This window comes from Dendronephthya gigantea, unplaced genomic scaffold (genome assembly GCF_004324835.1).
Source record: "Dendronephthya gigantea isolate DGI-Jeju-01 unplaced genomic scaffold, DenGig_1.0 000911F, whole genome shotgun sequence".
NCBI classification, from domain to species: domain Eukaryota; kingdom Metazoa; phylum Cnidaria; class Anthozoa; order Malacalcyonacea; family Nephtheidae; genus Dendronephthya; species Dendronephthya gigantea.
Window position 1 is genome coordinate 1 of NW_021163921.1, and position 10,367 is coordinate 10,367.

At 42.9% G+C, this 10,367-nt stretch overlaps 1 non-coding gene across 1 annotated transcript; it reads left to right on the forward strand.

Annotated features, from left to right (window-relative positions):
• The first annotated feature begins 2,371 nt into the window (after positions 1–2,371).
• On the forward strand, positions 2,372–2,519 carry LOC114544702. Its single transcript, XR_003690517.1, has one exon. It is a non-coding gene; the product is annotated as a 5.8S ribosomal RNA (ribosomal RNA).
• The last annotated feature ends 7,848 nt before the right edge of the window (positions 2,520–10,367 follow it).

The following is a 10,367-nucleotide window of genomic DNA, read 5'->3' on the forward strand; positions in this document are numbered from 1 at the left end:
GGTTAGCAAGTGTGAATGATAAGGTGAACTAGCAAGTAGTTTGCAAGAGAAAATACAGAATAAAAACTCATAGTAGAAACTACACTGTATTGCAAATATATGGTGGGATCACTATATCGTTGATTATACTTTTAAAATTTGCACAATTTGCCACGAACTTCGGCAATATAATGACAAAGATGTTTTAAGGTGACAATTTACTCACTTTTCGGAGTATTTTAGTCTTTATTTAGACACCCATGCAACAGAACTGTGAGCCCTTTAAAATAAATAAAGACAATATTACCGATTGATTAAAAACATGTAAAAAACCCGTATAATAACGCGTTTTGTTTAAAACTAAAGTGATATAAACGAAGATTGGTACCTTATAAATCTTTTAAATGCAAAATAGCAAGAGGATGTAGGAAAAAACTTGTATAACTTCGACGGATTGTGAAGACAATTTCGGACGCAAATTTTGTGCAACAAAATGGACGCCACTAAAGTCCTGAATGACTAACCAATGAAAATACAGCTTTTACGAAAACAAGAAATTTCATTGGTTTAAAAAATTCAAGATAGCGGAAATTTAAAAATCTTAAAATTTCTGCATTAAAACTTAAAGATATTAAGCAAAATACTTGAAAACGGACATAATGTGCAATAAATTGTATATCATTAGATTCCTTGCGCTGAGAGGAAGCTTTTGATGTGAATTTCATTGCATTATAATGCCTATTTTGCTTTTAAAAACATGAAAACAGATGTATATTGCATTATCTAAGAATGAACCAAAATTCACATATTTTCACTTTAAACTCTAGTTGGATCGCCTGTAAGTGAATGTAAGGCACATCATTATCTTCCTTGTATCAAGAGGAAGCTTTTGATGTGCATTTCATAGCTATACAGGTAATATTTGGCTTTTCCATACTTGAAATCTGACACATATAGGACTATATCAAAATATTACACAATGTCCACACATATTTCCTGTTATATTTTTAGTTCTATTCAAGCTACAGGGATGTAATGCCTACCATTAGATTCCTTGTATCAAGAGGAAGCTTTTGATAGGCATTTCATGCTATACAGTGAATATTTGGCTTTTTCATACTTGAAATCTGAATGATATAGGACTATATAAATATTACCCAAAATTCACATACTTTCTGTTATATTTTTTATTCTGTTCAAGCTACAGGCATGTAATGCCTACCATTAGATTCCTTGTATCAAGAGAAGCTTTTGATAGGCATTTCATGGCTATACAGTTAATATTTGGCTTTTCCATACTTGAAATCTGAATGATATAGGACTATATAAATATTACCCAAAATTCACATACTTTCTGTTATTTTTAGTTCTGTTCAAGCTACAGGGATGTAATGCCTACCATTAGATTCCTTGTATCAAGAGGAAGCTTCTGATAGGCATTTCATGGCTATACAGTTAATATTTGGCTTTTCATACTTGAAATCTGAATGATATAACTATATAAATATTACCCAAAATTCACATACTTTCTGTTATATTTTTAGTTCTGTTCAAGCTACAGGCATGTAATGCCTACCATTAGATTCCTTGTATCAAGAGGAAGTTTTGATAGGCATTTCATAGCTATAAAGTTAATATTTGGCTTTTCCATACTTGAAATCTGAACTTATGGACTATATAAATATTACCAATTCACAATTTTGTTATATTTTTAGTTTTTCAGCTAAAAGGGATGTAATGCCTACCATTAGATACTTGTATCAAGAGGAAGCTTTTGATAGGCATTTCATGCTATACAGTGAATATTTGGCTTTTCCATACTTGAAATCTGAATGATTTCAACGATGGCAACAAGTCGCTCCTTCACCGAAAGGTGTGGGTAATCTTGTGAATCATTGTCGTGCTGGGGATAGATCATTGTAATTCTTGATCTTGAACGAGGAATTCCTAGTAAGCGCGAGTCATCAGCTCGCGTTGATTACGTCCCTGCCCTTTGTACACACCGCCCGTCGCTACTACCGATTGAATGGTTTAGTGAGGCCTCCGGATTGGCACTGTCAGATGGGCTTCGGCCCATCCGACGGACGTCCAAAAAGTTGGTCAAACTTGATCATTTAGAGGAAGTAAAAGTCGTAACAAGGTTTCCGTAGGTGAACCTGCGGAAGGATCATCAACGTTTCGATCGGCAATCGAACGCGCTGTGAACTTACAAACCACGAGGGAGGTGAGCGCTCGTTTGCTCTTAAATGTTCGGTGGATGGACACATCGATCTCGAAACGCGATGAGCGCTTCATTTCGCCATTGCCCGGCCTCCCCATTTTACTTTTTCAAACACAACACGTCGAAGTTTAACTGTGCGTATGTATTTTTCATGCAAATATATATATATACAACTTTTAACAGTGGATCTCTTGTCTCGTGCATCAATGAAGAACGCAGCCAGCTGCGATACGTAGTGTGAATTGCAAAATGAATCATCGAATCTTTGAACGTAAATGGCGCTCTCGGTTATAGCGGGAGCATGTCTGTCTGAGTGTTGGTTAACGAAACGCCGAGTCGGTTTCGACTCAATTGGGGCGTCCTGCGGCAGCTCGAAGCGGCGCGTCCCTCGAAGTGCAGCACACGTTGCCATCGCGACGTTACCGACGCGCGAACGAAGCCTAAACTATTGTATAGCAAGGGAGCTCTTCGTATCGCGCGTGCCGGCCGACGCGCGCAACATATTCCATTGATTCATTCATTAACCTCATTTTAGGCAAGATTACCCGCTGAATTTAAGCATATTACTAAGCGGAGGAAAAGAAACTAACAAGGATTCCCCCAGTAATGGCGAATGAAGAGGGAACAGCTCAACTTGAAAATCTCCGTTGTGTTGCAGCAGCGAATTGTAGTTTCGAGAAGTACTTTCCCGGCGCAACGAGTCTGCCTAAGTTGCTTGGAACAGCACGTCACAGAGGGTGACAACCCCGTACGTGGCAATGCTCGATCGCTCGCGATGTGCTTTCGAAGAGTCGGGTTGTTTTGGAATGCAGCCCAAAACGGGTGGTAAACTCCATATAAAGCTAAATACAGGAACAAGACGGATAGCGAACAAGTACCGTGAGGGAAAGATGAAAAGGACTTTGAAAAGAGAGTTAAAGAGTACGTGAAACCGTTGAAAGGGAAGCGAATGGAGTTAGCAATTCGCCCCGCCAGATTCAGTCGCTCGCGCATCCCGACGGTCACGCTCTCGATCCGCATGGACGAGACGCGCTCGGACGCGGTGCGTGGACGGCGCACTTCTGGCGAGCGAGCGTCAGCGTCGGTTGTCGACGGGCGATAAGGTCGCAAGGAAGGTGGACCGGCCTCGCGGCTGGTTGTTAAGACTTGCGCTCGCATAGCTCGTCGGCGACCGTGGTCTGCGGCGCGTGCTCAGCTGGCGACCCGACCGATCGGTCCGGCATGTCGACCGTGGCGGACGGCACGCCTGTGCGCTCGAACCACTGCCTGTTGATCATGACGGTGTTCGCACCCTACGCGCCTAGGATGCTGACGACCATACGGCTCCATCCGACCCGTCTTGAAACACGGACCAAGGAGTCTAACATGTGCGCGAGTCTCCGGGTCATGAAACCTGTGGGCGCAATGAAAGTAAAGGCCGTCCTCGGACGGTTGAGGTGAGAAGCGGCGTTCACATTCGTCGCCGCATCATCGACCGACCTTGTCTGCTCTCAGAGAGGTTTGAGTAAGAGCGTATCTGTTGGGACCCGAAAGATGGTGAACTGTGCCTGAATAGGGTGGAGAAAGGTTCCATGTGAACAGCAGTTGGACATGGGTTAGTCGATCCTAAGAGATAGGGAAATTCCGTTACAAATCGTCGAATCGGGTTAATATTCCCGAACCAGAACAGGGATACTGCACCTAGTGGCACAAGCGGCAAGAGCTCTGAACTCGGAGACGTCGGCGAGAGCCCCGGGAAGAGTTCTCTTTTCTTTTTAATGGGCAACGTTACCCTGAAATCGGTTTAGCCGGAGATAGGGTTTCACGTCCGGTAAAGCCCCAAACTTCTTTTGGGGTCCGGTGCGCTTTCGACGGCTCTTGAAAATCCGAGCGAGTCGTTCATTTTCTTGTCTGGTCGTACTCATAACCGCAGCAGGTCTCCAAGGTGAGCAGCCTCTAGTTGATAGAACAATGTAGGTAAGGGAAGTCGGCAAAATAGATCCGTAACTTCGGGAAAAGGATTGGCTCTAAGGGTTGGGTCTGTCGGGCTGGGACGTGAAGCGCGAGGACTCGGCGTGGGCTGACGGAGATGCGTGGCTTGCTGCGCATCGAAGTCGGACTGCGAAGGGACTTCGCGTGGATTGACTCAGCTGTGACGGTCAGGTCGATTCGGCAGGCGATTAACAACCAACTTAGAACTGGAACGGACAAGGGGAATCCGACTGTTTAATTAAAACAAAGCATTGCGATGGCTGGTGACTGGTGTTGACGCAATGTGATTTCTGCCCAGTGCTCTGAATGTCAAAGTGAAGTAATTCATCCAAGCGCGGGTAAACGGCGGGAGTAACTATGACTCTCTTGGGACCCGATGCAGACAGACGTTCACGTCGTGGGTCCTGTCAGTGCTAACTATTGCTTTGTGTAATATTAAACCGCGATTTTTTTACTGATATAAGAGCAATATTCTATAGTTGGCACTGCGAACATGTCTGCTAGGATTCGGCCTAGTCGAACCTGTGTGTCGGAAACAGACAGCATGAGAAACAATACAGATGTCGTATGTGACGCATCTGTCGACACTTTTACCATTTCAAGCGGATGTAGTACTTTGTTTGTTTGTGAGTACTGCCACAAAACGTTTAAGTCTAAAAGAGGTTTGACTGTGCATGAGAGGAGATGCATGCCGAAAGTTTTGAGAAGAACGTGCCGGAACCTCGTGTGAAAGCTCGGTGGGATGACGAGGAGCTGGTTCTTCTGGCAAGGGAGGAGGTTCGCCTGTGTGGGCTGGGAATCAAATTTTTGAACCAGAAGCTGGCTAAGGTACTGCCACACCGCTCACTTGAGAGCATTAAAGGTGTTAGGCGAGCATCCAATAAAAAGTACCAAAGCCTGCTTCGTGAATTTCGGGATGAGCCCATGACTTGTCGACCCCCTCCTGTGCCGGAAGAACCTGCTCTAGGTGGCGCTCCCCCTGAACGGCACTGTTGGCCTAGTACGGGGTGTAGTGCTGATAGGGAATCTTGCGGTCCACATCATGAAGCATGGGTGGCCAAAGTGAAAGATGAAATTGATAATTTTCCCTTTCTGGGAGGCCTAGAGGTGGATTTTATTGATCCGGGGGCGCCCAAATGATGAGATACGCCAGTTTATCGACCGGGATTTTACTCTCTTCATGGAATCGATGACTGCAAGGAAACGAGCAGGAGTCGTACCACGAAAGAGGGGTAGGCGGAAACCCGGTAGAAGCTCTCAGGAATCGACCGAGCATTAAGGGGCTGCTTCTGTCGTACCCGAGAGCTCTGGTAGAAAAGCGAGGAAGAGTCGGAGACCAGCACAAAATAAGAGAAGGGCAACATACAAGAAGGTGCAGGATCTTTTTCGAAAAAATAAAGCCCGTTGTGCGAAATGTGTGTTAGATGGGAGTTGGGATAAACCAACTCAGTGTATGTCTCTAGAAGAATTAGAGCCTTTTTGGAGAGTTATTTTTGAGAAGGAATCGATGGTGGATGATAGGGTACCAGACCCTATTGGGCCTGTCCTATGGGATCTTATTGATCCAGTCACCCAAATTGAGCTTGATAAGACCATGAAAGCCATGAAGCCAGGTGCACCAGGTCCCGATGGTATGGTCTTAAAACAACTAAGGCAGCTTCCTGTTAACGAGCTAAAAGCACGTCTCAACCTGTGGCTACTGTCTGGGTACTGCCCTTGCATTTGCTGTCTGGGAGAGACTGTTTTAATCCCTAAAGATAGGGAAGATATTAGACCACCAAAGCATAGACCAATCACCATGGCAATATTTATAATCAGGCTGTTTCACAAACTCATGGCAAAGCGAATGGGTGTTTCCATGCCTTTTTCGGACAGGCAAAAGGCATTTCGCTCTGGTGATGGGCTGGCGGAGAATGTGGTGCTTCTGAGGGCTATTATAAAACATCATACCGATAACAACCTGCCATTGAATGTTGTCTTTCTTGACATTGCAAAGGCCTTCGACTCTGTTTCTCACCATAGTATTTTGATCGCCGCACGGAGAATGGGGATCCCTCCCCCCTTTCTTACATATTTGAAGGAATTTTACTCCCGTAGCCAAACACGAATTCGGGTGGCGGGACAAAAAAGCGAGCCCATTTATGTGAGACAGGGGGTGAAGCAGGGTGATCCAATGTCTGTGCATTTATTTAATGCGGTTATAGACTGGGCTTTATCAACATTGGACCCAGAACTTGGTGTGAATCTTGGGGGTGTGAGAATTAATCATTTAGCCTTTGCTGATGACATTGGGCTACTAACAACAACATCAGTTGGAGCCCAGAGTCAGATTAATGTTTTTCATGAACACCTCGAAAAATGTGGCTTGAGCATAAGTGCTGGCAGCTCTGGTAAGTCCGCCTCTTTGCGGATTGATGTGGATGGCAAGCGCAAGAGATGGGTAGTTAATCATTACGAGCATTTGCACGTTAACGGAAGTGTTATACCTGCTAAGTCCATCAAGCAGGTATATGTTTATTTGGGAATTCCCTTTGGGGCTAAGGGACCGGTAAATAATGTAGCCGGTACGTTGCAAAGGATGTTGAATAACTTAGGTAAAGCGCCTTTGAAACCCCAGCAACGAATGTATATCCTAAGGCAACATGTTTTACCTGCCCTGTATCATCAATTGGTCTTAACCGACAGCACTAAGAAGTTTCTCGAGTTTTTGGACATCAAAATTCGTGGTGCGGTTAGACGGTGGCTTAAATTGCCTAAAGACACCTCTAACTTTTTTATCCATGCACCATTTGCGGAAGGCGGCCTCGGGGTGGCAGTTTTGAAAAATGCCATTCCCTTGATGCGAAAAGCTAGGTATGAAAAACTTCTAAGCTGCGCTGACCCGGTGGTTGCCGTCGTTGCTCGGTCTTCAATTGTTGTGGACATGCTCAGGAAAGATTCGCAGGTACAACTGGTGGGGATGTACCTGTCTGTGATAAAGCGGGGCTGAGGCGTGCGCTCACAGCGGGGCTACATAAGTCTGTAGATGGAAGGGGATTAAGACAGAGTAACAACACTCCCCACGTGCACAACTGGGTGGGTTTTCCTAGTTATCTTATGTCTGGCGCCAATTACATCGGTGCCATCATGATAAGAGGCAATTTAATGCCAACTGCCACTAGGATGGCACGTGGCCGTCCACAACGTTTGGTGGCCTGTGACGGTTGTGCACGTCCGGAGTCCCTTGGGCACATTCTCCAGGTCTGTCCTAGGACCAGCGGAGCCAGGATAGATCGACATAATTCTATCTTAGCGCGGACCGTTAAAATTGTGTTAAAAAAACAGTGGTCCGTGCTTGTCGAGCCAGCTATTCCAACACCTGCCGGCATAAGACGTCCTGACCTGCTGGTCTGGAATTGCGATGGCACTTGCTTTTTGGTCGATGTCACTGTGTCAGCCGATAACGCGGACCTGGAAGATGTACGGTGGCCCAGAAGGGACACCACTTTCAACAAAAATATCTGCTGCAATAATAATTTTGCGCTATTGCTTTCTTTTCAATTTTGTGAAACACATTGCTTCAAACAAAATATTCCACTCTGTTTAAAATAAACATGCACTATCACAATAAAAATGAACAACATCTCTTACTAAACTTCTTCAAACCCTGCGCGCGCAGGTGAAATAGAATATTACATTTAGTAGTGGAAGCACAGGAATACATGTGACTCCGTTTCAAATTTTGCTCGGCCATGCTTTGTTTTATCACCTTTTGGTTTAAATATTCATGAGATTTTAGATTTATTATGTCAGCAAATTTTAAAGATGATATCCGGGATGCAGTCCAACAAACTCTGCGAGAAGAACTATCAAAAGTTTTGCCACATAGTACGCTAACAACTACAACAAGTATCGCAACACCGCCGAGTACTACAACACCGACCACTACCTGTCGATCTCGTGGTCCGTCATCAACATTGAGTTTTCGAGACTTCTATCGCATTCGAGAAGCTAGTAGACAAGAGGGTTTTAAACCATCGAAGAAAAAGAAACGTGGAAATGAGACATCAACATCGGCGAAGAAGGCAAAAGAGCCCAAGGTCAAGGAAGTCGAAATCAAAGTTGGCTTGGCATATGTTAATGATGGCGTGTTCAAAACACGCCGCAATAAGACGCATATATTAAAAGTAAGAAATGATATCGGTCGAGATGAATTAATTAAGGAAGCTGTCATCAAACATGGGAACTTCGATCAGTCATTTGATCGTGCAAGCCCATATGTTCTTCTTTATCCTGATTTAGTCAGACGTACTTTGTTCCAGGAACTAACGAGAATTCTCTCTAATGAAATATAAAGAAGCCATCTCGAAAGACTACAAAAAGCTGACATTTTATCTTTGCCTACGTGATGAGTTTGAGTACAATCAGCTATCTGATTGGTCATCAGCAGATGAAAATGACATTGACAATATGGGTTTAGAGAGCAAACCTAATTCCAATCGTATTATTACTGGTAGTACTGTCACCATGACCGAAGATGATAATAAATGTGATGACAATCCCACTGGCACTGTTACTGCAACTGTAGATGACCCACCTAATTTTGTTATGGATGATGATGATGACCCATTCCTTTTACTTGCCATCAACGAGAGCGAACATGGTGAAAGTACACACTCTCTTAGCAAAACTGAAGAGAATGATGAAAATGTTTGTGCAAAAGCCTGTTCCCTAGAGCAAGCACTTGAGGTTAAAATTAATAGTATACCTAATGACCAGTATACTGTTATTGAAGTAACCAGAAACCACCTGGTGGAGAGGACATTTGAACAGCTTATGGATGATGATATTAAGGGTAGAATTATGGTCAAGTTCATTGGGGAGGAGGGAGTTGATACTGGGGGTGTCACTAGAGAGTTCTTTACAATCTTTTTTAACGGTATGTTAAACAGTGGGAATTTACTCCGTGGTAGCTATCCCAATTTAACCTTTAGGCACAATTTGCATGCATTAGAAGTGGGCAAGTTTGAGATGTTTGGTAAATTAACTGCCCTTGCTTTATTAAATAGGTGTCCTGGGCCACATTTTTTTTGCCAGTCAGTTGCATCTTTTATTCTTGACAATCCAATTGAGGTTGTTTTGGATGAAGTCCCAACAGAATCAGAGTTTAAAAAAAAACTTCTTCAGATACAAGCTTGCAATAATGAGATGGAGATTTCAGATTTAGTTAATTCCTTTTCTGAAAGATTTAATATGGGATACACAAAACCTGTTATTACTTTGAAAGACAAGGATGATCTAATTAGATTTTGCTCTAAGCATATTGTAATAAGCAGTGTTGCAGAGGAAATTTTTAGTTTTTGCAAAGGCTTGAAAGCCTTTGGTGTTTTGCCTGAATTATGTAAGTTTTTTCAAGCAGGATTGGCAGAGTTAGTGTATCAAGACGTAAACACTGACAATGTCAAAGCATGTTTTAAACCCTGTTTCTCATCTGTTGGCACAAATGAACATGAGAAAGAGACAGAAATTGTGTACAAATGGCAACAGTTTCTCAAAAAAGCTAAATCTGGTAAATTAACATCCCATGTCATTGCTTGCCCTGACTGGAATGATTCTAATGAGGCAGTTGGTGCAGATGATTCTGCTGTTGTCAAAATGCTTTCCCTTAATGACATATTACAGTTTGGGAGTGGTTCACGATTCCCTAATTTTAAAGGTTCTTTGGCATTTGATCATCTGTGTACTGATGCACATAAGAGGTTAACTGGCAATACATGTGCTTTAACAATTTGCATACCAGTTAATGACAGATACACAAAATGTAGCACTGAGGTATTTGCTTTAAATGTCATGGAGATATATTTCAGGACTATGGCATTGGACAGAGATAGGTTTATTATTCTATAAAAAAGATGTTGTGTTTATTTGTTAAAGGAAGAATAATAATATTCTATATTTGACATATATACTGTAGATGTGGTAGTGATCAAAAGCCACACCTTCTCTACAGATTAAAGGGGTTATTTATGGTGACTTTCATATTATCCTTTTCATGATGACATTTTTACACCATTGTTGCGGTACTTTTTTCAAAATCATTAGCATAAGTGTTTCAAAATCATTACCTGTGAAAGAAATTGGAAGTACTCAAACACTTGTGGATATTTGTCATTGTGAGCATAGCTAGTAGTGTATATTATTCTTGCTAAATTTGAAA